Source organism: Mauremys reevesii, unplaced genomic scaffold, assembly GCF_016161935.1.
Source record: "Mauremys reevesii isolate NIE-2019 unplaced genomic scaffold, ASM1616193v1 Contig47, whole genome shotgun sequence".
NCBI classification, from domain to species: Eukaryota; Metazoa; Chordata; order Testudines; family Geoemydidae; genus Mauremys; species Mauremys reevesii.
In genome coordinates, this window is record NW_024100859.1 from 221,397 (window position 1) to 242,467 (window position 21,071).

Sequence of the window (21,071 nt, forward strand, 5' to 3'; positions counted from 1 at the left end):
AAATATGAATCCATTTGAGTTTGCTGGGTTTGTTTTTTTAATATGGTACACTAGTGGGCTAAGATGGTTAATTATGGAATAGGGGTCTGATTTATTTGGAGTTTAGAGGGTGATTTATTTATTTTTAATTTTAGAGAGATTAGCTGTTTTTTGTCCTTTTATAGCTTAGAATTGGTGGCTTTTTGCTCGTATAATTTTGTATTTATTTGCTTAATGGCTTGGTTTACTTTGTATTGAAAGGTAGTTTTGGTTTTTGCAGTTGTTTAAGCTGCTGGAAATAGTTATGCTGTGTTGCCATAGGGTGTTTTTTAGAATTTTTAGTGAGGCATTTGGGATTAATTATTAATCGCATTTGCTGCTTAAACAGAATTTGATATGGCTGGATTTGTGCTTTTAGCCTGTCACAGCTGCGGATGACAGCCAGGAGTAAGGGCAGCTTTTTAGGCCAGTTTTTACCAATGTGGTTCACCACTTTTGGCGGTGCCTTTTTAATGGTATTGATGAGTTTGCCTTGATGGCCTGTTTTGCTTAGCAAGGCCTACTGAAGAAAAAATATACTAGCTGAAACAGTCAGGCACTTGCCTAGTTGCTGACTGTATGACCTTGCTAGATAAGAGCGTGCTTGCAGAGTCTGGGAAAAATGCTTTTTGAAGCTTATCAAGAAATAACAGTTGCTCTTTGTTTTTCTCTTGTATGCTGGGAAAGTATAACTGGGAAGGTACAGTGATGACACGACGTAAGTGATGACGCGACGGAGCAGCTAATAAAACAGAGTTTGAATCTGCAGAAGAGGGGCTGGTTCTGTGTGGAGAACGGGCTGGTTCTTTGTTGTGTGAGTGCATACATCAATAAAGAACTTGGTATTTGGACTTTGCTGGGGTGCCTGTCTCTCTTGTGGTCAGACAACGAACCTGAAAAGTCTGGGATAGAGATTTATTTATTTTTTTACCTGTTTTGAGGACCGAGGCCGGTATGGGATATGAAACTTTTGTTTAATTTTTAAGGCATGCATTACTATGGTAAAGATTATTTTTACAAATGCACCCCCATTATTTGAGTTTATAACCTTGGGGGCTCCATACCTACATACCACCTTTCTAATAAGCTTTTTAGCTGCAGTTCTGGCGCTGTTGTTTTAGGTAAAGCTTTTCCTCATTCTGAAAAGGAATTCACAATGACTAGTAGGGATTGAAACCTTTTTTTTACTTTTTGGTAATTTATTCATGAAATTAATTTGAATTTTGTGCCGTGGTTTAAGTTGTTGCTGGTGGATTATTGGCTGCCAGTGTTGGAGTGAGCTTTATTCCTCGCACAACTAACAGGATTTTGGATCCCTGTTTTATATTATTTGTATATTTACTCATTTAGCTACTTGCTCTAATTTTTTTAGTGGTTTTTTTACACCCTTGTGCATAAATTGGACTGCTACATTATACAGTATTGGTTTTTAAGCTTTTGGGGGGTAGGTTTAGAATCGCTTAGGGCGCCATTTACTGGCTGAGATGCATCATTGCTAGTGCCTTTTGTCTGGCTTTTAGTGATTATTGCAATATTGGGCTGTTGAGCATAATAAGACCCCCTGCAAGTTTATGGGGCCTTGCTGTGTTATGCTGGAGTTGTTAATTAGAAAGTAGTGACGGTTGTTTTGAATGAACATTATTTTGGGTTGCTTGGGGAGTTTTTGCAGCATAGTTTTTATTTTGCTTTTTTGGCTTTACTTTTCTTTAGTTTGGGGGGTGTTTGCCTTTGCTTTAGGTTGTTAATTTGCCCTGCTTCAGCCCTTCGAAAGACCCTGACAGCCCCTTTGTATATCGTGCCCACTTGGCGCCTCCAATCTCTTCTCCGTTAGCACACCGTACATTCCTTTTCTCACACACAGAACAGGAAACAACTTCAGAAGCAAGACTTCTTGCAAACCAAAGCTTTTTTACAGAGGAAGCAGAGCTAAACAAAAGCTAAACAAACCTTACTAAAACAATTGCTTCTTACTACGACTAAAACTAGTTCTTTTTGCTAAATTAAAATACATTATGCTTGTTACTACTTACATTAATGTCATAATTATTATTTAAAACAATTTCCTCTGTTAGGCTTTTGGGCCTACACACTGAGGAGGAGAGGGGAGAAATGAGCCCCCCACACACACTTTAAATAGTGCTCCAGAGCCCTGTACGACAGCTCCTAGCGAGCAATGTGTCTTCTCTGACTGGTCTCTCCTACTGAAGCTAAAAAATATCTGTAGTGACATAGACCCAGACAATAGCATTTAGGTTCCTACCTGCCTTACTCCCCTTTGAAAATAAACCAGGTTCCTACATAGACTAGGTGTGCAACACTGAGTGCAGCAATGCCTAAATACCCTGTCAAAAATCTGGGCAAGAGAGACCTTGAAGAACAATCATTGGTTTAATTGTGTTGTCATCAAGTTCTTTACAATATTTTCCATGGAGAAAATGGCAAACAGATTTCCAGCCCTTGATATTTCATACCTGTTCAACAGACAAAGCACTGCTAATTAAAAGAAATAAACCTCTGACAAATATATTCTTTATGCTATAATGCAAGCTGGTCATCAGATCTGTGAGCTTATACTAACTGAGCTGCAGGAAGAAAACACCACCAAAGAGATTCTGGGTGGAGAACATCTAGAGCAAATGCTCCACAGAATGAAGTCCCATTATATTTCTCAGGTGCTGAAGGGATTTTCATGTAGAATAGGCAGGTTTACACCCCCATAGCAACTCCAGTGATGTCAGCTGACTTGCATGGGGACACATGTTGACCCAGTATCGCCAAAGATAACTGAGCACAATGCAACACCATTTAAAGAGAAGAATGATATGGGAGAGTCTTCAATAGCAGTTATTGTGAGAGTGTGCAGTCCCGGGGCCAAGCGGAAGGATGCCGTGCCTCCCACCAGTGATGGGGAACACCAAAGGACCTCATCCACCCCTCAACAAGTGCCCTGGGGGGCAGAGGCCATGAGACATTGCTTAGGACAAAGTGGGGGACATGGAGCTTTGGCTCAATTTTGGGGGTGAGGTCTGGGCATCATTGGGGTGCACGGCCTTTGGGGTACTGACTGTTTTACATACCAGGAAAAGCAGGCTGCCTTTGGTCAGACGACAGTCCCCATAACAGCCACAGCCGCTTAGGAGCACAGCAAAAGGGCACCAGTATGTTGCTACTAACAAGGATCTACTCTACCTTGGTCCCAGGCTTGCCCTGGCTCACTAATCCTGGCCAGGTGACAATCCTGGAATCTTCTCAGCTCACTAATAAGGTTCCAAGATTGTCACTCTGGAGCCTAGAATATCTCAGTCAGTGTGAAGTGAATGAAACAGCTACAGGCATCACTGAGAGCTCTTTTGTTCAGAATATCACAGTTTCAGTCACTCGGATTCATGGTCCCTCCATTCCCATTCACTTTTTACATTCTCCACCACTTTGACTTTACAAGTTACACTTGTGCAAGGCACGTATCTATGGCAGGGGTGGGCAAACTTTTTGGCCCAAGGGCCACATCAGGGTGTGAAACTGTATCGAGGGCCAGGTAGGGAAGGCTGTGCACATGTCCCCAAACAGCCTGGCCTCTGCCCCCATCCGACCTCTCCCACTTCCCACGGCCCTCAGAACCCCCCATCCTTCCAACCTCCCCCCCCACACTCCTTGTCCCCTGACCACCCCCTTCCAGGACCCCCACCCCTAACCAGCCCCGGGACCCCATCCCCTATCTAACCTGCCCCCATTCACCATCCCCTGCCCCCTGAACCTCTGCCCCATCCAACCTCCCCTGTTCCCCGTCCTCTGACCACCCCCAGGGCCCGCTCTAGGTTTTTTGCTGTCCCAATCAAAAAAAAATTTGGCTGCCCCCCGTCCCAGCCCTGGGCTCCCACCCCGCACTCCCCTGCTGCCCCAGCCCTGGGTTCTCCCCCCCCCCACTCCCACTGCCACCCCAGTGCTGGGCTCCCCCTTCCCCATCAGTGCCCTCCCCCCGGCTCAGCCCTGGGCTCTCCCCCCTCCTGCTGTCCCAGCCCAGGGTCACTGGTAACTCACTCCCAGGGCAGGTCATTCAGCAGGAATTTTGGATGAGCACAGAACACAGACAGGATTGGTTCCCATATGGTTACAGAACTGCAGTAAAGTGGAACAATTTTCAGCTTGTGTGATTGGAGGATATCTGGATGCATATTATAAGACTGTCCTCCATAAATGAGGAAAAGTTGAGGTGCCTTTAGTATTCTTTTGTTCCACTCTGTTTCTATGGGGAATTTGCCAATGCAATATCACTGTCTTCCTTTTAAACAAATAAAACTAAAAAATAAAAAAAAAGGCAATGGCTGTTGAAAATAGCAATTCCAGTCCTAATAACCACTGGGAAGCATTTCTTGCTCAATTTTATCCTACTTTTTCTACAGCAAGTTACAGTGGATCAGTATATCTGATTTGGGAGAAATGAAGTAACAGCTGCCCGAATTGAGCACTCCTGAATTTTGAGGGTGTTCAAATCTGGAAGGCAGGTGCTAGATTCCCTTTCTGAATATTAGCTAAATCTGGAAAGGAAAAGTCAATTTCTGCTTTCATGGCTCAGAAGTGGAAATCCTCCTATGTGCCTGGTACTGTATCTAAAGCTGCCCAGGTCCAGAACCTCCCCTCCATTAATTTGCATTTTAAATTCTAGTGGGATCCACGTACCTCCCTTGCTAGGCTTCAGATAGAGAGGGGCACTGTCCATTTAGTCCACCCAATTCCTTCTGTGGGTGCTGCAAGGTGAGGTCACACCAGTATCCCTAATGCAGTCTGGGGATGTCTTCTGAAGGGGATCTCTGGGTCAAAGCCGCCTACTCCTTGGGCACACTTGTTCCCCATTCACAGTGCCACCCCTTTCCACTCAGAGCAAGCTGCAGCATGGCTCAGCTACCTCACTCCCTACCCCTCCCTTTCCTGTTGATAGCTGCCAAGGGATTGCTGGGAAATGTAGTTCTTTCCCTGCTCCAGGGCTGGCTCTATAAGCAGGGAGCTAGGCAAGGAACTACAGCACCCAGGGTCCCATGGGTTCTCACCTCCCATGCTGGATCCCCAGCTGCTCCATGGCTCTGCTTCTGCAGGGTTGTGAGAGGAGAGGAAGTGAGTTTAAAAAAAAAAGGATGGCCAAATGCCGCCCCCTGCAAATGTGCTGCCCCAAGCACCTGCTTGTTTTGCTGGTGCCTAGAGCTGGCCCTGACCACCCCACCCCCAAACCTCCGCCCCATTCAACCGCCCCCTGTCCCGACTGCCCCCCGGGACCTCCTGCCCCATATCCAACCCCCTGGCCCCAGTTCCCTTACCACACTGCTCGGAGCAGCATGTCTGGCAGTCATGCTTCACCACCCGGCCAGAGCTAGACATGCTGCCGCGCTGCCTTGCAGGAGCACACAGACCCGCTGCCCCAGAGCGCAGCCCACATGGCGGCGTGGCTGCAGGGGAGGGGCCGGGAACTAGGCTCCCCGGGCGGCAGTTCAGGGGCCGGACTGGACGGTCCCGCGGGCCGGATGCAGCCCGCAGGCCTTAATTTGCCCACTTCTGACCTATGATATGCCAAAAGACTTAGACCATTGAGATGTCAGAGGTAACTCAACCAATCACTCTGCCATTAATTTGCATGCAACAATTTCATGGGTTCTAGGAGGGAGACTGCACAGATAGGTCCAACCGCCATCGTTCTTCAAACCTGCACACCCAATAGCTTCAGACATGGGCAGCGGGAATGAGGCAATGGAAGGCTCTGCCTCCCTGGGTCTTAGCGCCCAACCTCCAGAATCTTCCTATACCTGTTAAAGCAGCAAAGAGTCCTGTTGCAACAAATAGACTAACAGACAATTTTCAGCATGATCTTTAGTGGGTGAATACCCACTTCGTCGGATGCATGACATGTATCCGACGAAGTGGGTATTTGCCCACAAGCTCATGCTCCAATACGTTTGTTAGTCTATAAGGTGCCACAGGACTCTTTGCTGCTTTTACAGATCCAGACTAACACGGCTACCCGTCTGATATCTATCCCTGTTCTGACCCTTCCTGCAGGCTTCCACAACTGTGGCTGCTGCAGCCTGGTGAGTCTTTCTCCGGAGGGGATCTAGTAGTTAAAAGTGAAAAAGCCTCCAGACTCCCAGACCTATTAGTATTAGAGTATTAGGACAACAGTGAAACTGTTAAAGAGCCATTCAAGTGGTAATGAAGCCATTTAACAGGCATTTGCTAACCCCCAGGCATATACTGTCTGTTTCTGAATGTACTGACAAAACCAGTTGTGCATTGCTGTCATATTTACTCAGAACATGTTAGCCTACAGGACCATAGTTTAAAATTTGCTTTAAAAATATTTCATTAATGTATTGCTGAAGATTATAAAAATCACATCTCTAAAAAATCCTTGCTTAGATTTGTAGATGCACAAACTGAGTATTCATCTTTAGCCTTAAATGCTTGGATCTTCAGACATATAGTTTTTTAAAACAAATCCTTCAAATGACCACCTTTCCCTAACATACACATTTTAATTTTAATTACTATAGTACAAAACAATTGCTTCCAAAGTCTTCCTGTCCTGTCCTGTCCCTCCTTGTAATCTTTCTCCCTTCACACACAAACACACACACACACACCGTGGAAGAGAGCCCTTAAAGTGACAACACCCCTTTTCTTCCAGATAGGGAATCTCATTTGTCCACCTTTCTTTACTGTTCTGAAAATCTAGTGAACTAGTTTTAAGAGAGTCCTCTAGCAAAATCAGTACCTTACTAAGAAATAAAATCCTTTGTTATGCCTAAAATCTTTGGAACCGTATTTTTTAAAGTTGATGAAATTTCATAAACATATCTATTGTTATGGAGATCACACACAGTAAATTATTGTCCCTTTTTCTAAAAGCAATGAACGTTGTTATGAACTAAACCTCTGTGACTGATTAATTTAAAATAATGTTTTTGTTTCAGTGAGTTAAATATGTAGTAATCTGGAATGATTACTTTATGAAGGCTTACGAGTACATTTAAATATAAAATCATCTTAGAAATACTGATTAAGAAAATGTAAAACAGAGAAGAGAAGCATTGTGTATTCCATAACATTTAATGTATTCAGCAGGACAGCTGACTTGCCCTTGCTACAAAATTTTTACAAATAAATCTCTAACAAACTTCAGGGTATATCAAAAAACCTGTGACTGACGTTTTTTATTCCCAAGTTTAGTGCTTTTAATTAGGTACTTTCTGCATGTCCATCTTCACCATCTGACATGCAGTGGAAACATGCTCCATTTTCTTCAGATAGAAATTCCAGCGGAGTGGTTTTCTCAAACATCATTTGCTTCATTTGGGTTCAGGGATTTGGCTGGAAGAGGGTGAGCAGGAGGGAGGGAAGAGAGGAGGGAGAAAGTGGGAGGGGCAGGGTCTGGGCTGGAGCAGTGGTGGAGCATGGGCAGGGCCACAGGCAGAAAAGATGGGCTGGGGACCTTCACCCACTGCCTATGGCTTCAGCTGTCACTCTGAAATCTAGACTGTCTGAGCCAGTGTGAAGTGATGGAAACTCCTATGAGCCTGGCTGAGAGCTTCACTTGTTCCAAATATCACCAGGTTCAATTCTCACTGGGATTCACAGTCTGTTATGGTCCAATTTTTAAGTTTTCAAACATTTTTGGCTTTTTTTACACATGACTTTACAAATGACACCTCTGTGACAGCCTGGGGCTTTTAGCTACTAGTATAAATTCAGCAACATTGAGATCCTCCCAGCTGAGCTTACCTGATCCCTGGTCACCACTGGTAAGAGGCTGGTCTCCAAGATAACTGGGTCTGGGGTATTTCAGAGCTTTGAGTAAAAGCACCAGTTTCAGCTGGTTAGGATTCATGATGTTACATTGCTCGTTACAAGTATTCAGGCAACTGCTGGTTATTTATTAAAAGGTTCACAAATCACAAAAGCTCAGTGAGTTTTAGCACAAATGAATATTCTTTGAAAACCTATTGGAATGAATAGCATTCAAAGTGAAGAGGCTGCATACACATGAACTGCTAGAGAACATTTCATCCAGAGTATTCTGAATAGTTTACAAATCATGAATACACTTGCAGAAGTCAGGAGTGATTCACCAACCAAAAATGTGACAAGTTCATCATTCATTTGACACATAATATCTGACCAGTTGAAGTTATCATCAGGGAATGACCTATAGACCAGACAAACCTGAACATGGTGAATTCATGGTTATAGTATTGAGCTCAGATGGGGTGAGTAGTCTCTTGGCCTATCCAAGGCCGTGATCAAGTGTCTTGATATTATTGGTCTTTTGGCCTCGACATGAAAACCTGATCTGTGTCTTGGGAACCTTGAAGAAAAATTATCTAAGTTGTATCTCTTGGAATGGGGCATCCTTTGCAATATGATGCTAAAGATACTAAATTTATGAGATGCTTTCAAATTAGCATGAGATTATTAACCAAGTTCAATGAAAGCTCTCAAGGATCACCTACTGGTTGATTCCATCTCTCTTGGGAATTGGTGTCAGCTGGATCTTGTACAGACAGAGGGAGTGGGGAGAGAGAGAGAGAGAGCTCTGCCAGTCAAATACTTTTTCTTCCTGTAACCCAGGAGCATTTTCAGTGACAGACCTTCAGTTACACACATTCCTTAGTCAGACATTGCAACCAAGTGTAGGACAATCAGCCAACAATACCTGTGTGCCTGGAGAACGAACGTGTGTTCCTCCTGCAGCCTCTGGAGACCCTTCCAGCCGCTGTGCCGTCCTGCCAGGCTACTGGGGCTCCAACAGGACTGATACCGATTTATAGGGATGCTTCTGTTATATAACTGATAGAAAGTAAAACTGAAACTAAGTGCTTATGGAAAGACAGAGACAGAATCAATCATTGATGTATGTAGTTTGTGTGGGGTGGTGGGGTGGAGTTGGAACCTGATTAGCAAGCGACGTCTGTCTGGAGAACAATTCCAGATGTGTTTTATAGGAACTGGGTAACCTGACAGGTCTCAACCTGCCCCAGCATCGGAAACAGAGCAGTGTGTGAACCAGAGAGCTGAAGTGCTGGTACCTCTCTCCCATCAGGGCTGCAGTCAGGTTGATCAGCTCTTTCCCCAAGTCTGCAACAGCTGATAGATTCTCTCTTTCCCCATGTGCTGAAAGCCCAGGGTCTGGGGTTGGGTGACTGGGAACATTTAACAGTTTGAAATAAGACTCTGTCCTCAGCTCCCTTTTTCTGCAATCTAGTTCAGCAGCTTGTCTCTGACAGTGCCCAGCTCCTCATGATTCATAGGAAGGTGTAAGAACCTCACAAGGGGCAGATGTGGGACGTCCCCCACCGCCCAAGCTGATACATCTCATCCTGGTCTCTAAGAGGGAGGGAGGAAACAGAGCCATTTGAGCTTCATAGGCAAACAAAAAAACACTATGACTGCTAGGAAATTTAGATGTCATGTGATTTATAGGGGGCTTCATCTCAGGACCCACTTAGTCAAAAATCCCAAATATTGACCGTTAACCCTACCCTGCACCCCCAGGAGGCACAGCAATATTCAAGACAATCTGATTCATCAGGTACATGTAAGCAGAGTCAGTATGAGCTCTACCCTGACGTCTGGTGGTGAATTATGGTGAATGTGGAAAAGAATTTTAGGGGCTGATCTTGTTTGCATAGATACACCCACTCTGCCTAGCATGAGCCCACGGCAGCCCAAAATGGTCACTTTGACAGGTGTGGGATCCTCAATTTTTCTGTTATTGGGACAGGAGGAATAAAGTGTTGTTACCCTGATTATGTGAATGAAGGACTATGAAACTGTTTTATGACAGAGGATCTCACCATCACCTAAGTAGCACTCGCTAGACAAGGGACAAGGGTTCCAAAACCCAGTGAATTGAGAGAAGGTGGGGGTGGGTATGTATATTTGATGGTATGGGCCTTGGTGGACTTGCTAAGCCAATTGTAGCTCCCTTCCCACTGTTAAATAGCAGAGCTAATTTTGTTTCCATTAAGAGTCTAGCTGGAGGCTGCTAAGCTGAATTCACTTTGGGCTAATGGTGCACCAACACTGGACTCCCCTATTACAAGCTGAAATCACTAAAAGAGCTAATTATTGAGTGGTGTTAACTAGTGGGGGAGCCTGAAGATCTATTGCTAAGCAGCTGGCACAGCTGAGCAGTTTGCAGGGTGGTTGGTGCAGGCTGCAGAGCAGAGTGGAGCTGAGCAGTTTGCAGGGACAGCTGGAGCGGTTCTTGGGACAGCTGGTGGAGTGGAGCAACTGGCGGAGTGGAGCAGCTTGTGGGACAGTTGGGCGGCCCATGGAACAGCAAGTGGAGCAGAACGGAGCAGTTTGCGGGGACGGATGAAGTGGCTCATGGGACAGCTGGAGGAGTGGAGTGGCTGGTGGAGCGGAGCCATTCGTGGTGAAGGCGGCAGCAGAACTCCATGGAGAGGCCGGGCAGTCGGCCTCGGCCCATGTAAGGTGGGGGGGTAAAACTCTGCAGATAAACTTTTGAACTCTGGGACTGCACTGACCAGGGACAGAGACTTTTGGGTTGTTGGACTTTGGGGTGATTTGGAATTAAGACCCTGAGGGGAAAAGGACACTGCCAACTTGGAGGTGGGTCTTTTGCTCATGGTTTGTGTTATGAATCCTGTTTGTGGTGTTTCCCAAACATAATGCTGCATTGTTTCCCTCCTTTATTAAAAGGATTTTGCTACACTCAGGCTCCGTGCTTGCGAGAGGGGAAGTATTGCCTCCTAGAGGTGCCCTGGGGGTGGTATGTAATTGTCCCAGGCCACTGGGTGGGGGCTCAAGCCAGTTTTGCATTGTGTTATTGAAACGGAACCCCTGGATACTGAACCCGGCCCTTGTTGCCACCAACTCAGAGAGGCAGAAGGGTTACATATATTTCAGAGCACTTAGAAAATTCTCTGTTAAACAGTAAGTGAGTCTCAACCTTAGCTACCGCTGTAATTAAACAAGACTTCATACACCCCTGAGAACCTGCACCCGGTGGAGACAGGAACCAGATTTCTGGTGTGACAGACCCAAAGCCCAGTGTGGATGGATTTGCAGTTATGGGTTCCCGAACTGCGGTGGAGCAAAGGACAGCACACACGTCCCTGTTTTGGCACCAGACCCCCCGCCGCAGATTACATCAAGAGAAAGGGATACTTTTCTCCTGGCTCCCCTGTACAATCTGCTTGTAGAGATCCACATTTCTACAGCTGGTTGATACCGGTGTGTCATAAACAGATAACTAAGGGTTAATGTCTCTTTTACCTGTAAAGGGTTAAGAAGCTCAGTAAACCTGGCTGACACCTGACCAGATGACCAATAGGGGGACAAGATACTTTCAAATCTTGGTGGAGGGAAGTATTTGTTTTGTGTTCTTTGTTTTGGGGGTTGTTCACTCTCAGGACATGAGAGGGACCAGACGTCCATCCAGGTTCTCTAAATCTTTCTGAATCAGTCTCATGTTTCAAATTTGTAAGTACCCAGCCAGGAAGGCATGGTAGTCTTCTGTTTGTTTTCTCAACCTGTAAATGTTTCTTTTGCTGGAAGGATTTTTACCTCTGTTTGCTGTAACTTTGAACCTGAGGCTAGAGGGGATTTCTCTGGCTATATAAATTTAAATACCCTGTAAGCATTTCCAATCCTGATTTTACAGGGATAAGTTTTACCTTTTCTTTAATTAAAAGCTTTCTTTTTAAGAACCTGATTGATTTTTTCTTTGTTTTAAGATCCAAGGAGTTGGGTCTGGACTCACCAGGAGTTGGTGGGGGGGGGGAATGAGGGGGGATGGTTAATTCCTCTTTGTTTTAAGATCTAAGGGATTTAGATCTGTGTTCCCCAGGGAAGGTTTTGGGGGGACAGGGAGTGTGCCAGACACTAACTTCTGGCTGGTGGCAGTGTTACCAGATCTACGCTAGTAAATTAAGCTTAGAAGTGTCCATGCAGGTTCCCACATCTGTACCCTAAAGTTCAGAGTGGGGAACAAACCTTGACACAGTGTCTGCACAGCCACTTCTCCCCATGGGCCCAGGAGATCCCGTATCTCCTGTCTACTCCAAGCAGGAGTGCAACTGGTATGTGGAGCCAGCAAGGTCAGCTGGGGAGCTGCACACCCAGGGTGCTCCCCAAGCTGGACAATCAGGAACAGGCCTTTCAAAAATTCACAGGGATTTAGAGGTGATGGGGGGCTCCGGTGACTCCTGGGCAGTGGAGTTCACATGATTATCTCATAAAGGGGATTATAACTAAGTAAAAAACCCAGCTACGTTCAGTTACAGGAAATAATGCCCCATTTATAAAAGCATTTTCTTTTAAAAACCAATAGCTTACATTGTACCTAACCTTTTATTGACGTGTGATCACTGTGGGGCATTGTGGGACAGCTGCTGGAGGACTCTGAGCATGGGCAATGGGTATCAAAGGAAGGGGAAAGCTGAGTCTCCCCGCAATGGCCTGTGTGGCCCCACCCACACTCCACCCCCAGGTTCTATTCTGCTTCTCGCCGCATTCTGCTGCGGCTCTTTCCTTCCCTGCAGCTGGGGCCCTGGGCTAGTGGCACCGGAAAGGGGGGGGCTTGGAACCTCCCACTTTTCACCAGGACAGATCCTGCCCCTTTCCCCTCCTCTTCCCCTGAAGCCAGACCCCTGGCCAGGCCGGCAAGGAGACTGGCCAGGGAGCCTGGGCACCTGTGGGGAACTGCGATGGACCCTCCACCTGCCCAGGGTGTGGGGGGGGCGGAGAGTGGCCCTGGTCCCAGCTCCCCAGGCTCCCCACCCAGCTCAGGGCAAGTAGAGGGTCTGTGACTCCACATCGTGGCCCCACATCTGCCCCAATCCGGCTCCAGAAGTGGGGGGGAAGGGGCTCAGAGCTGCAGCCTGGCCATGGTAAGAGGCCTGGGACATGGGCAGGGGGCTGCTTTTGCCTCCGTCTCAGGCAGGGGGGCAGGGACCCTCAGCCCCACTTTGGGGAGGGCTCAGGTGCCCTTGCCCTGGGCTGGGACTGATGGGCTGGGCTGGGCTGGGGCTGACGGGGGCAGACCTGCAGACAGGGAGTCCAGGCGGCTGGAGCCAGGGCTTGTGCAGCTCTTCCGCCTGGCGCTTCAGGGGCTGGGGCTGTGCTGCCTGCTGTTCTGGGGCTGGGGGCTGCATTCAGCTGCCTGCCCGCCTGGTGCTCCGGGCCAAGGGGGGGCTGTGCTCTCCCCGCCCCCTACCTGCTGCTCCTGGGGCCACAGCTACAGGCCGCTCTGCCTGCACAGTGCTCCAGGGCTGGAGGTGCTCGGGCAGCCTGGGGCGGGCGGAGGGGGGGGGACAAAGCCTCAGATATCAGGACTGTCCTTATAAAATCGGGACATCTGGTCACCCTAGTGCAGACCAGGCCTCAGTCAGATGCTGCCCCATGCGTGTGGAATGGGGCTGGCGGAGGTGCACAGCAAATGCTTTAGAAGAAGACGTTCTGCTTCTCGGAAATCATAAACACACAGACAAGGTTACAGTGACTCAGCCGGCTTTACCTCATCCCTTGGCACAAAAGCAGCTAAACCATATCGAAGGAAAAACGCTGCACAGAAATAGTTGCTGTCAAAGGGAAGGAGTCGAAGTGATGCTGGATGATGTCCAAGAGGAAAATCTGGCCAGAATCAGGGACAGCATCGAATGGGGTATTTAGTAGAACAAGGGGGGTAATAATGGTTCCCAAGTGGTGGAGGGGGTGGAATGACCAGCGGTGATCCAGAGGGGATGGGGAGTGGCAGGAAAGCCCTTTACCAGTGCAATATGAAGCATGCTGAAGCCAGTAATAAGGACACTGCTCTATGATGCAGGAAAGCGTTTTACATACACGGCTAGTTCCTGCCCCTCTGGTTCTCGCTCACCGGAGCACTGAGACACATGGAGTCCATCATTCTGCAGACGGTTATACGCAGCCATTTCAGCTCAGCGAGATGCCATGGGCAGGGCAAGCTCTCTGCATGCTGCCAGAGTGGTTTAAAGCCAGGCCGTGCAGTGTCTGTCAGGGTGGGTGTGACCTACCCAGGGTGCAGCCGCAGGGGAACACCACGTCGGAGTAGGGAGGTGTTAGCTGTGCACACAGCACTGGGGAGACTGTTATTGGGGCGCTGTGCTCGGGACGGGGTTACAAGTGTGTTTGGAGTTTGATCCTTGGGTCTATTTCTCTTCGTTCCTGCCCCAGTGGCCAGCTGCTCTGCAGCGTCCTCCTGTCAGTTTCCATAGTGTGAGCCTCATTGTTTCCCAGGGAGATGCTGTTCTAGCTCCTGAGAAGATGGTGGAATATTGGTTTGCGCTTGTATATGGGACACTGGGAGGAGCACTTTCGACTCCGATCTCGGCTCTGTCACATGGGGGTCACAGGCTCCTTTCTGGGTTCTGACTGTGCTTTGTGCCCATTGATTTCCACCATTTGTTTAGGGTCACTGAGTCTGGGCTGGGGCAGGAAAGGCCTCACTTCTGCACGTCTTTGTGGTGAGGTGCTGCTGGTGTGATCGTTCTGTGCAGGGATCGGTAGCAGTCCAGCTTGCGGCTGTTTTAATTTGTTGCTCCCACTGACTGGTCTAGTGTGTTCCAAGGGCTGGTCCAGCCTTCTGAGCAACTTTTCATTCTGCTTGTTTGCTCTTCTGCTTGGGGCTGGGGGTCGCTGAGTCCAGGGAAGATGATAAATAGGAGAGTGGATCGTGTTTTCATGTGGGTTTAGTTTTCTTCCTCTAGCGCTGTGCAAGGGGCAGTGCGCTCGCTGCTTTGGGTGTGGCTGCACCAGAAGCAAGTATGTATCTGTTCTCTGTCTCACCCAGTTCTCATGTATAGTTGCTGCTGCAGGTCCTGTGCTCAATGGAGCATTGGCCAGTGTAGGGAGCTGCCACCCTGGAGCTCTCCACAGACCACAATGCGGGATGGAGCTGCAGCATTTGTTTGCTGCCTGAAGAGACCCAGTATGTTCCAGACTTAGTACATCTCCTGCTTCTTTTCTTGCTGGGACTCCTGGACCTCTCTCTTGTCCGTTCTGTCCTTCTCCATGCTCTCTGCCAATCCATGTTGGCCCTCCAGGCCCTTGGTTTGCAGTCTGATGCAACATTGCCTTGCAGGATCTTGTGTAACATGTCCTCCCTATTCCTCTTCTTTCTCCTCCTCCTCAGGGTCAGGCGTTCTGCAGGCGTGAAAGGGGGCTGAGGATAAGTGAGGGGTTGGGGAGGGGAGAAGCAGGATGGAGAGGTGCGGAGTGAGCCCAGGGCAGTCTGAGGAGAAAGAGAAGACAAGGAGATAAGAGAAAAGGGAAAGGGAAAGCTAGAGAAACAAGAAGAGGAAGCCTGGGGGAGGTGGATTGAGAAGAGAAGCAGAAGGGGGAAAGCAAGAGTGTAGGATATGTAATGTGCAGAACGTATATTTTAGGGGTTGGGTCATGTGAAAAGGTGCCTGCTTGTCTGGCAAGAAAAGAGAACAGTCAGGTGAAAAGCTGAGCCAGCAACCGGATCAGATAAACCACTTGGTTACCCGTCCAATCAGGTAAACAACTGAGTTAACAAATTAATCTCAGTGTTGGGCACAAAGGTGTCTATACAATAGGTAATGAATCACTTTGTAACAGTGTATTTAAGGTGAGCTCTGAATGTGGGAGTGCGCTTGCATTTAACCCTGTGCTCTGCCCTGTTTCGATGGGCTGATCACTCACTGTAGTTGCAAAGAAATGACGTACTCCTTCAGCTCAAGAGTCAGCCTGTGAACCTGGGCATTCTGGGTAACGGGGAAAAGAACTGGTCCACAAAGAGGTAATAAGGGGTTGTGAGCCTGGCACCGTCTCCCCTCCTGCAGCTCCCAGACCTTTATCACTAACATTTATTTGTCTAACCCTTCTGCCAGGGGGAGTCGGCAGCAGCCAGGGCCAGGCTCAATATCTAGGGGTTCCTTTTCGACAATACAACACAGAACCAGCTTGAGCCCCCTCACAGTGGGAAAATTACACCCCTCCCCTGGGCTCCTCGGAGAGGCAATACTTCCCCACTCACACACACAGCGTCTGAGTGTAGGAAAAGAAGTTTTAATGAAAAGAGGGAAGTCACCCAACATTAATTAAGGAAAATGCCACAAGGGGGATTCATAATCATAGAACTGGGAGCAGGACACCCACCCCAGAGTGCGTGGGGCAGAGTCTTCTGCCTCGTGTTCTTGAGTTCCTGAGTTCTGTGCCCTTCTCTGCTCTCACCCCACTCACAGTGGTTGTCCTTGATCAGTGAGGACGCAGGGTTCAGAGGTGCCTCTGTCTGAGTTCACCTCCCACATGTGGAAGGCGGCATCCTGTTTGCTCTGCCATCTGAGCACTTGCTCTGGCTGGCTGCCCCACCAGCCACTGTTCCGTCCCCTCACCGCTTTGCTGGCTACCTGCCTCTCTGCTGTGATTGCTGCAGGTCAGTCTCTTGAGGATCCATCTAACTCTTAGTGGGGAGACCTGAGGAAGGCTGGGCACAGATACTGTCCCACCACAAGTGACTGTCAGCTCTTTTGAGTACTTAAAATGACAAAAGCTCTATCTTTGAACAATGGGGAGGACCAGGTTAAATCACCCCGAGGATCCTTAGGGAGTGTTGACATCTCTAGACAGCAGGGGCGGCTGTATGTATTTTGCCGCCCCATGCACGGCAGTCAGGCGGCTTTCGGTGGAGCATCTGTGGGAGGTCCGCTGGTAACGCGGATTTGGCAGCATGCCTGAGGGAGGTCCGCTGGTCCCGCGTCTTCGGCGTACCCACCGCCGAATTGCCGCCGAAGCCGCGGGACCGGCAGACCTACCACAGGCACGCCACTGAAGGCTCCCTGACTGCTGCCCCCACAGCGACCGGCAGGCCGCCCCCCACGGCTTGGTGCGCGGAGCCACCTCTGCTAGACAGGAACATCTGTAGTAAGAGGAGGTCCTGAAACATAAACCCTTGGTATCAGAGGCCTGGTCTGAGGCCTGATCCCTGAGCTAAAGTAATGGTCAAGACTTTATAAAAGCAAAGCGAAGCTGTGAGCTAGAGGCAGGCCCTGCTCGCAGAAGCTGGCAAGGAGAGGGCTGATGTTGCATAAACATATACCTACAATGTATTGGATACTAGAGAGATAAACATATGGTACCAGGACACTCGGATATTTGCACATTCTACACAGGTAACAAGGAACAGGCTGACCCATCCTAAAGACAGGGGCAAAAGGATAATATGATGGATGGGGTTGTTTTGTTCGAACCAACCTGCTACGTAGAGGGGTTGCACCTCAATACGTCAGGAGTGAGGTATAACTTGTTTGTACCTGTGAATAAGAATACATCCCTGGGGCGGTGTCTTTGTCCGGCCTAGGGGGCAGTGGAGAATCCCATCACTGACTGAGCTGGTCCATTGTCAGGAAGCACATCTGTACTAGCAGAACTGTAGACATCTGATCTGGGGAGCTGGAGACTGTGTTTCTCTTTGACAATAAACCTGTCTAGGTGCCTTATCGCAGTCTGTGGTTATTAGGGGCTCTGCTGTGCCAGCAATCTGGGGCAGCACACAGAGGGAACACACACAAGCAGCTGACTAATATCAACATTGAGCAGAGCACCCACCAGTGGCCTCTGACGACAACAGCTAGCTCCATCTCCCTTAGTGTCACAAGCCTCTGGCATTTGAGCCCCTGATTTAGCAAGTTCCTGTCAGCTGAGGGTGACCCCTCTCCAGCCAGACAGGGAGTTTTGCTTTCCTTTACTCACACAATAAGGACAACAACATTGATAATATTTCACTACCTGCATTCAGTACTACAGTGTTTTGTAACTCAACACCAGACAAAGTTAATCACTTTGACCAACACTGCTCTGTCTGCTGGATACCTAGGCAGAGTAGGTCTGTTCATGGAAACACAGTTTACTCCTGAAGTCTCTCTGCCTCCCAGCTAGCTGTCGGGGAAGAGTTCATTCAGACCATGCTTACATCTGTATTCCTGTAATGTCCAGGGCCCCCAACTCAGATCAGAGGCCCATTGTACAGGTCCTATGCAGATACAGTAAGGCATAGTGCCTGCCTCACAGAGCTTGCAACTTCAATGCACAATAAAGCCTCCACCATGATCTTCCCTGACCCCTGCACCAGCCCCCTCCCCAGCAATGCTTCCTCCTGGCCTACCATCAGCATGGAGAGAGGTGGTCTCTAGTAACAAAACTGGGAAGGTTCCTTTGTAATGATTTGCTCTCTTTAGCCCATAGGGTAATAAAGGTTAGAGGTAGCAAATTGTAACAGGACAGGGGAAAAAGAACATCCACTGGCATCAGTAACTGCTACTGACAAGTATCAGAGAAGCAGTCATGTTAATCTGTATCCACAAAAACAACAAAAAGTCTTAGTCTCGACTAACAGATTTATTTGGGCATAAACTTTTATGGGTCAAAACCCACTTCTTCAAATGCATGGAGTGAAAATTACAGATACAGGCATAAATATACTAGCACACAAAGAGAAGGGAGTTACCTTACAAGTGGAGAACCAGTGTTGACAGGGCCAATTCAGTCAGGGTGGATGTGGTCAACTCCCAAGATTTGATGAGGAGGTGTTGTTGCCGGCACAGAATGCCCGAGGACAGCAACAGCAGTTCATTGCCCGGTGTGCTTCGCTCCAATAAACACACCAAGGTGGAGAAGCAGACAAAGTTTATTTGAGATCTCAAAGCGTGATGCTAGGAGACAGGCATGTCTCAAATCAAGCACCCCACTACAAGCAGCTTTTCTCTTTTTATACATAACTTTAGTTAAGCCTCTTCTATCTCCCCCTCTCCCCCCACCTTTCATTCCCATGTAGCAAATACACTTTGCAGTAGCAATTACATTAAGCAGTTAAGTCATACTTGGCAACAACCAATCTAGCTCGTTAGTAACTCTTCTGTGAACCATTATCTTGTCTTACTTTCTTTGATCTGTTATTTTGCCCCTTAGCCAGGAGCAAGCAGGCCTCATTATAGCAGGCCTCATTATTACCTTCTGGTACCGGTGTTGCAACTGATAACCATTCTCTGTTGCTGGCCTGTTAGGTTGATTAAAGTTCAAACATGGAAGCGCTTTGGTTTATTCAGGCCTACTACAGAAAGGCTTCATTGACACTGTGGTTTTCCACCCTCCTGAGTTACCTAGAGTCATGCCTAGTGACACCAACAGTGTCAATACCAAGAAAGGGAAAATTGCTTTTGTAGTGTTTCATATTCCACTGTTAAAGGGCTTTTCTCCCAGTTCCCATCCTCATTCCCTCCCATCTCTATCGCTGCTGGTTGTTCCACCCCCTCCATCACCTGGGAACCATTTCTACCCCCTCTTTCTACTAATTGCCCCCATTTGATTCTGTCATTGATTCTGACCAGTTTTTCCTCTTGAACATCATCCAGCATCACGTTGACTCGTACCCTTTGACAGCAACTATTTCTGTGCAGTGTTTTTCCTTGGTTACTGTTTAGCTGCTTTTGTGCCAAGGAATGAGTCACTGTAATCTTGGAACAGAGCTTGTTTGTGTGTTTCTGTGATTTCCGAGAAACAGAACATGTTCTCCTAAAGCATTTGCTGTGCACCTCCCCCAGCCCCATTCCACATGCATGGGGCGGCATCTGACTGAGGCCTGGTCTGACTCTGCACTACAAAGTTAGGCCAATGTAGCCACCTTGTGTCAACCTAGGTGTGCAAGTGTCTACACTTAAATTTGTGTCCCACCAAAGTAAGTGCAGTTACAGCAACACAGTCACACCAGCACCTCGAGCAGTGCTGAGCCAGGGTCGAGGCAGCATGAGTAGACACACTCACTGAGGTATTTATGTTGACCCTAACCCATGGATGGTGGATGAACTATGGGCTTGGGGAGGTTAGGCCCCACTCCCGGATGGCCTGCTCCTTCTGCCCAGGGCCCTCCCATCCTGGCCCCTTCCCCTGCTGGAGCCCGGAGACCCCCCACACACCCTCCGCCAGGCCTGGGCTGCCTGAGTGCCTCCAGCCTTGGAGTACTGGGTGTAGCACCTCCCACCCCCAGCCCTGGAGCACTGCGCAGGCAGATCAGCCCCCAGCCCAAGCCCAGGAGTGGCAATCAGAGGGGCGGGGGCAGCAAAGCTCCCCTCACGCCCACTTGGCCTGGAGCACCAGGCGGGCAGCCAGCTGAACGCAGCCCCCAGCCCGAGTGCAGCGGGCAGCACAGGCCCCAGCCCGCAAGCACCAGGCGGGTGGGCAGTGCAAGCCCCAGCTCCAGCCACCTGGACTCCCTGTCTGCAGGCCAGCCCCCGTCAGCCCCAGCCCAGGGCAAGGGCACTGAGTCCTCCAGCCACCTGGTCCCTGCCCCCCTGCCTGAGATGGAGGCAAAATCAGCCCCCTGCCTGTGTCCCAGGCCCCCCAAACAGGACAGGTGGAGGGACCCAGGCTCCCCACAGCTGCCCATGCAGCCCTCCCCCACCCACCCCCACCCTGGTTCCGGCACCACTAATCCGGGGCCCCGGCCACAGGGGAAGGAAAGAGCCACAGCAGAGCATGGCGGGAAGTAAGAGGGAGCCTGGTGATGGAGTGTGGGTGGGGCTGCACAGGCCATTTGGGGAGGCTCAGCTTTCCCCTGCCTTTGATACCCATTGCCCATGCTCAGAGTCCTCCAGCAGCTGTCCCATGATGCCCCACAGTGATCACACGTCAATAAAAGGTTAGGTACAATGTAAGCCAAGACTTTTGGGTTTTAAAAAAAAACGTTTTTATAAATGGTGCATTATTTCCTGTAACTGAACGTAGCTGGGTTTGTTCAGTGGGTTTTTTACTTAGTTATAATCCCCTTTATGAGATAATCATGTGAACTCCACTGCCCAGGAGTCACCGGAGCCCCCCATCTCCTCTAAATCCCTGTGAATTTTTGAAAGGCCTGTTCCTGATTGTCCAGCTTGGGGAGCACCCTGGGTGTGCAACTCCCCAGCTGACCCTGCCGGCTCCACACGCCAGTTGCTCTCCTGCTTGGAGTAGACAGGAGATATGGGATCTCCTGGGCCCGTGGGGAGAAGAGGCTCTGCAGACACCGGTAT